This window comes from Rhineura floridana, chromosome 11 (assembly GCF_030035675.1).
Source record: "Rhineura floridana isolate rRhiFlo1 chromosome 11, rRhiFlo1.hap2, whole genome shotgun sequence".
Lineage (NCBI taxonomy): Eukaryota > Metazoa > Chordata > Lepidosauria > Squamata > Rhineuridae > Rhineura > Rhineura floridana.
Genome location: NC_084490.1, coordinates 47,374,036 through 47,381,307, shown reverse-complemented (window position 1 = coordinate 47,381,307; position 7,272 = coordinate 47,374,036). Strand labels below are relative to the sequence as shown.

The following is a 7,272-nucleotide window of genomic DNA, read 5'->3' as shown; positions in this document are numbered from 1 at the left end:
ACACTGTAGTGTAGGAGTGACAAAACAATGTACCTCTATCACAGGGGTGGAGAACCTTGGCTCTCTAGATGTTGTTGGACTAGAATTGTCCATCACTTGGTCCATTGACTGGCTGGGGTGAATGGGAGTTGCAAAAAAACCCCTTATTTTTTGCACAAAGTTTGCAGGAGGGTTATGCAGTGCCGGCTGTTTAATGAATCGTTTTGATTTGTTAGCATGGAGGCTATATCAAGTTGCATCAAGCTATTGTTATCCCACACTTTCCACTGCATTTTCCTATAATTTTTCCTACTGCAAAAAGTCAGGTTGTTTTGGAAGCAGGTCTGTTCTGCAAGAGCACCAAATCCACTTTAATTATGCAACCAGAATTTACTGGGAAGCAACTGGCTCCCACCTGCAAAGTAACAAGTCTAGAAGCACCTTTAGCTCTGGATACAATCCACAGTATTGGACGTTTAGAAGCCCACTCTTTTTATTATTACTTTACTTCTTCTATAGATGAACCCAGGTGTTGAATGCATGTTCCAAGTCTGAGCCCAGTGCCGGATTTAGACTTGGTGAGGCCCTAAGCTATATAAAGCTTGGAGGCCCTTTGTTAAAAAAATTACACCATATATATATATTCAGTACACATAAAATTTTAAAAGCCCCCCAAAAAAATTCTGAGATTTTTTGAGGCCCCTGCAGATTGTGAGGCCCTAAACTGTAGCTTGTTTAGCTTATGCCTAAATCCAGCACTGTCTGAGCCCCTAGCTCAGATGAATCCTGGCCCACCACTGAAAATGTAAAACCTTTAACACAAGAGTCGAGTTTGCTAAGCTTCTCTGAAGTGTCCAAGTGCCCTGAAGAGGGTGGGAAGTCTGGCTGACTCCTACTCTGTTGCTTTTTCAAATGCCATTTGGACTCTCTGAGAGTTGTGAACCAGCGGAATGGGCTAGCAGTGATCAATACGATCAGTAATATATTGTTATGGGCGAGGCTATATATGAACTGCTGTTCACTGCTTTGGGCTGTAAAGTAGTACATAAATAAGCCTTCACAACAGGCTGAAAGCTTCCCTTTAGCATTTGTAATTGCTAGCAGTGAAAGCTACTTAAGGGGCAATTGGGACAGTAGTTCACCTCTGACGCTCTTCTTGATGGTCAGCTCATTATCCACCTGCAGGGCAGGAAAAGGCTGTGAAACTGGTTTTATTTCTTTGAGGGCCTAGCCAAGTTGTCCCCCCATGCACACTTTACCTGTATCTTTACTGTATTAGGGCCCTTCCAGATGACCTGTTTATTGAATAATTCATCCTGATTTGCTTGCACAAAGTTTACACATAAGTTAGATTCTAGAAGGTCTTTATTGAGCATTCATTCTGATTTGTTTGTGGGATGGTTATACAACACTGAACATTTGTCCTGCATTCATCATAAGAACATAAGAAGAGCCTGCTGGATCAGGCCAGTGGCCCATTTAGTCCAGCATCCTGTTCTCACAGTGGCCAACCAATTGCCCATGGGAAGCCCCAAGCAGGACCTAATGCAACAGGGCTCTCCCCCCTGCAGTTTCCAGCAATTGGTATTCAGAGTCATACTGCCTCTGACTGTGGAGGAAAAGCATCACCATCATGGCTAGTATCTTTTGATACCGTTATCCTCCATGAAATCCTCCTGATTTGCTTGCAGAGTGTTTATACATTTTCCTGTTACTCATTAATGTGTACTTTTCAGTACATGTTCTAGTCACTTTCTAAACTGCAGTCTGTCTTTTTTTTTTAATTAAAGTGTAGATGTTGTGCTACAGCAAACAAACCCTTCAATCCACTTCATCTGTACAACCCTAAAGTTCCGGTGTGCACTTGAATCCCTCCTGCAGAATACTCAGGGCCGGTTCTAAAGGGCGGCCAGGTGGGGCACTGGCCCGAGGGCCCCTGGAGCTACAGAGGGCCCTCCCGTCTCCTTCTGCGATCAGTGGAAGCATCCGCGGACCGCCATCCCCCCACTTTTTGTTTTTTGTTGCTGCCATCAACAAAGATGGCGGCAGAGGCTTCAGCCCCTTAGGGTTGAAGCAATGGTCTTTGGACTAAGCAATAAAGATTGTTGTAAGAATGGCTGTTTTTATTACTTTCAGGCAATGTCTAGGGGAGAGGGGAAGCATATAACTTTATTTGCCAATTTTTTGTTGTTATATGCCTTCAAGCTGATCACAACTTACAGCGACCCTATGAATCAGCGACCTCCGATAGCATCTGTTATAAACCACCCTGCTCAGATCTTGTAAGTTCAGGTCTGTGGCTTCCTTTATGGAATCAATCCATCTCTTGTTTGGCCTTCCTCTTTTTCTACTTCCTTCTGTTATTCCCAGCATTATTTTCTTTTCTAGTGAATCATGTCTTCTCATGATGTATCCAAAGTCTGATATCCTCAGTTTCGTCATTTTAGCTTCTAGTGATAGTTCTGGTTTAATTTGTTCTAACACCCAATTATTTGTCTTTTTCACGGTCCATGGTATGCACAAAGGTTTCCTCCAACACCACATTTCAAATGAGCTGATTTTTCTCTTATCCACTTTTTTCACTGTCCAACTTTCACATCCATACATAGAGATCGGGAATAGTGTTCAATGATTAACCCTATTTAATCTTAATTCCCCTTTTCTGTAGAAAACCTGGTAAGTTACAAAAACCTGTTTCCAAAAATCAGTTTGCAATATCTGAATAACTTGTTTGAAATATTAAGCCCCCATCTGGAAGCACTCATAGCGGGAGTAAACCAGATGACAAGCAGGAGTCATCAACTTGTGGCCATTAGGGCAAATCTGGCCTCCTGAGGAGTGCTACCTGCTCCCACCTTGTTGCCAACCAGAATTTAAAGGGGGAGTGATGACTGAAACAAAAGGACTTGCCAACAGGACACTTGGGTAAGTGGGAGGCATGAACTAGAGATGAACTCATGTTCCTGTTCAGAGAGGAATCTGATGTGTTAAAACAGGGATGGGGAACCTGTTGGGCTACTGTAGCATTCACAATCCCTGACCATGACAATGCTGACTGGGGCTGATGGGAGTTGGAGTCCAATGACATCTGGACAGCCCCAGGTTCCAACCCCTGTGCTAAAGGGTTGGAGAATGTATAAGTCAGATGTAAAGGACAGCAGGTGTATCTAGGTTTTTTCCTGAGATGTGAAGGAGAAATCCCTGAAGAATGCGGCAGGCAAGCTGTTCCAAGGCTCCTTTCGTGGAGTGAAGTGGCTTATGCTGGCACTGTACGCATGCTGGGAGGTGGGGAGCATAAAGAAGCAGAAGGCTAAGACTAAAGAATATATTACAGCAGAGATTTATAAATGCATCTTTATCTCTTTTAAGTTTTTGCAAATGAGACTGACCAGGACCTTAGTGTGAGCGTTAACCCTTTCCCCGTGAAACCCATCTGAAACTTTTTCCTGTTAGTAAACACATATCCATCAATAAATTAACAGGACTTGTATATTGTTTAATCACTAAAACCTCAAAGCAGTTTATATAAAATATAATATATATATTAAAATATGTGCTACCTGTATATTTTCTACTAATGGGGCCAGTACTGAGCTTCAAGTTGGATGCAAAAATGATGCAAATAATGGATTAACCCCATGCACCAGTGTCTTTATTCAGATTGCATTCCTCCTTGGCTAATATTTGCAAACATTTGAGCTTGGAAAAGTTACTTTTTTGAACTACATCTCCCATCAGCCCCAGCCAGCGCCATACATAGAAATACATAGAAATTCTATTTGCTTTGTCTTGTCTGGTATACAATGCTACTATTTCTGTCATCAGTCTTATTTCCATATTACATAGGGAGTGTGTGAAGAGCAGTGCATCCTTTCATCTCATCTTATTTAGTCTCTCCATGAAAGTCCCTGTGAAGTTGGTGTTGAGGTCCCGTTTCCACTAGTTCATTTATTTACTTTATTTATTTATTTGTTAAATTTTTATACCGCCCCACTAGCATAGCTCTCTGGGCGGTGTACAACAAGAAAATACAGATATATACAATAAGATCCCATAATGTAATACAACAAGAACATATATAACAGAATGAAAAATCTAAAATCAGTTACAGCAAATTTTAAAACTAAATTAAAATTAGATTAAAATGCCTTAGAAAAGAGGAAGGTTTTAACTTGGCGCCAAAAAGATGACAATGTCGGCGCCAAGCGCACCTCATTAGGGAGACTATTCCACAGTTCGGGGGCCACCACTGAGAAGGCCCTAGTTCTTGTTACCGCCCTCTGAGCTTCTCTATAAGTCAGAACTCGGAGGAGGGCCTTCGATGTAAAACGCAGTGTACGGGCAGGTTCATATCGGGAGAGGCATTCCAGCAGGTATTGTGGTCCCGCGCCGTATAAGGCTTTATAGGTTAAAACCAACACTTTGAATCTGGCCCGGAAGCGTATTGGTAGCCAGTGCAAGCAAGCCAGAACAGGTGTTATATGTTCAGACCGCTTGGTCCTCGTTATCAATCTGGCTGCTGCATTTTGCACGAGCTGTAGCTTCCGAACTGTCTTCAAAGGCAGCCCTACGTAGAGCGCATTGCAGTAATCCAATCACGAGGTTACCAGAGCATGTACAACTGATGTGAGGTCCTCCCTGCTCAGATAGGGACGTAGCTGGGCTACCAACCGAAGTTGGTAGAACGCATTCCGTGCCACCGAGGCTACATGAGCCTCAAGTTCATGACCATAGAATAAATTTGTACCATTGCCTACAAAATTATCTTCCACGTTTGCTTGTCTCTTGGCTTGTACTTGCTTTTTCAATCTTTCCATTAAGTTGTAGTGCCATATTAAAGTTTTCCCTTCTTGAAATGTCCCTCCGTTTTCAGTTTTCTAATTTCTTGCTAGTTAGCTGCTTAGCTGCAGTTAACAGCATTTCTGACATCTCTTTATATGGTACATTTGAATTTTGATAATCAAATATAGTCAACAATGCCAGTGTTGGGAAAGGATCTATATGGTGGTTTATGATTTTACTACATTCCAAGAAAATGTTTTACAAAAAACTTGTTTTACTTCACAGCCCCACTACATATGAACATAAGTGCCCAGTTCTGAGCACCTATGTCATCAACAAACTGGACTCATTGATGCATACATTAAGCTTAGTTTTCTCACTAACGTAAATTTTAAATGTACCTTCCCTTGTTGTTGCTGAAACCCATCTTAAAGGTCTTTTTTCCCCATACCTTTTTCCAATTTTTCATTGTAATTGGTCTCTCTCTCAGCAAAGTTTTAAACCATCCAAGTTGTCTGGGTTTAAATTTTTTAGTAATGCATATATTTCTGAAACCAGACACCTAACCTTCATTTTGTGCTGAGTTGTTTATACATTGATACCAGTCAAGGGATTGGTAGCTTGTGGTTTTATTGTCAACCCAGGACCAAAATTAAGAATTTGATTAATATTAAGCCAATAACCTTTTATCTCCTGAAGCTGAGTTATAATTCGCCGCCCTGTTGTCATGTTTAAACCAGTATACAAATCTTTAATGCTATACAATCCTTTATCTTCCCATTCTAGGAATTGGTTACATTTATTTGTGTGGTAGAAAAGGGGACGATAAATTACTGGGGTGAGTGGAGAGAGGTCTGGAGCCCATTACACTAAATGTGTGTTTCATAAAGGGGTTACAAATTTCCTTTACCTGCTGTACCTTGGTATATAAAAATGGTAATGCGCTAATTTTAAAGATATTAATTCTCTTTCCAAATCTATCCACTGTTTTGTATGATCACTAATCTTGTTGTTAAATATAGTGATCATTTGGCAGAATTGAAAAGCTTGATTATATCAGGCTATGTTTGGTAGCCCTGAGATTAGAGAGTCTGTTCTCCCCCATTCTAGTTCTGAAGAAAACACACTTGGGAATAAGGATTCTGAATTGGTAATATGCTAAGAGCTTGGAAAAGTTACTTTTTTGAACTACAACTCCCATCAGCTCAATCCAGTGGCCATTCTGACTGGGGCTTATGGGAGTTGTAGTTTAAAAAAAATAACTTTGCCAAGCTCTGACTTTTTAAAGCAGGGTAAGACTTCCCTTTTCTGTTGTTTTTCAGAAGCAGATTCTGCACTATTTCCTGACACCCCCCCTTTTGCTATTAGTTTATTAGCTTTGCTTTTATAATTTTTATTTTAACTGTTTTATATGATTTTTAAGTGTTATGATCATTGCAATCATAAACTGTAACCACTGGGCTGTCTATCAAGAGGCAATAATATAATGGAGGAAAAGAATTAGGGTGGGGGCGGAACTGTAAAGATGGAAGCCTGAGGTGTGTGCTCATGCCTGCAACTTATTAACTACTATACTATTAAAGTGTGTGGTATTTTTGTAAACTACAAGGCTCCCCCCCCAACTGTAGGCATTTGCCACAGGGGAAGTGCAGAAAAACACAGGGAGAATGTGTTCTGCTATTAGGGTTGCCAGGTTCTTGGCCTGAGACTGATCCTGTATCTTTAGGAGAAGAGAAAGTCAGCCAAGTGCAGGTGTTCTTGCAACTCTGTAATGGGAAAAACCACAAGGTGGAATTCTCCCTCCCCCCTCCACAACTTTTAAAGATACAGAAGACCTGTTGGAGGCCAGGCCCGGGTATGGAAATAGTTTCCTAGTGTTTGAGTTACACGTTCCCAATGAAAATGATGGGAGTTGTACCAATGGTTTCATGGAAAATGTGAGTTTTGAGGAAAACTATGAAGGGAGAGGGAGAGAGGAGCGTCCTCACTCAGGTGTTTGCGGGGAGGGAATTCCAGTTAAGGACCAGCAAAAGAGAGAGAGGAGGGAAGGCTTCTGGGGGCACCGGAGAAGAGCAAGAACATTTGTAGTTGTAGCGTTGTGGGTTGCAATATCAGACCACTTCAGACTAGTGCAGAGGGAATAAGTGGTATGGGGGGGTACGCCTGCTAGGAGTGTAAATGTGCATGTTGTCTCGGACGAGGTGTGCTCATGTTGGAGGGACTCTGGGGGCTGGGTGGGTGCCGCGGGAGTTGTTTTGGCGCGCTTTGGAGAGAGTTAATGGATGAAGCGTTCCCAGTTTCTTGAAAATGGGGGGAGAGATGATCACGATGATGACAGAAGCCTATGGAGGTGTTTTGCCATGTGAGTGGAAGGAAAAGGATAGCGGCGCGGCGAATAATGGCTCTCCTCCTCTGTGCAGCCGAAGCGTGGTAAGCGAAGGCTGTGTGATCGAGGGGAGTTCCGTCTCGCAGCTGAGCTTGCCCCCACTTTCGGGCTGGAAAGGAGGCGGG

At 42.2% G+C, this 7,272-nt stretch overlaps 1 protein-coding gene across 4 annotated transcripts in view; it reads left to right on the top strand.

Moving 5' to 3' along the window:
• The first annotated feature begins 6,596 nt into the window (after nt 1-6,596).
• LOC133367235 (signal transducer and activator of transcription 5B) overlaps nt 6,597-7,272 on the top strand; it is a 79,491-nt gene continuing 78,815 nt past the window's right edge. For 2 of the 4 annotated variants that reach the window (XM_061591227.1, XM_061591223.1), the window contains exon 1: nt 6,610-6,698. The gene's annotated coding sequence lies outside the window, so the exon portion shown is untranslated. Of the gene's footprint in view, nt 6,699-7,053; nt 7,192-7,272 lie in introns of those variants that run through there. The other 2 variants (XM_061591229.1, XM_061591230.1) reach the window with 2 other exon arrangements.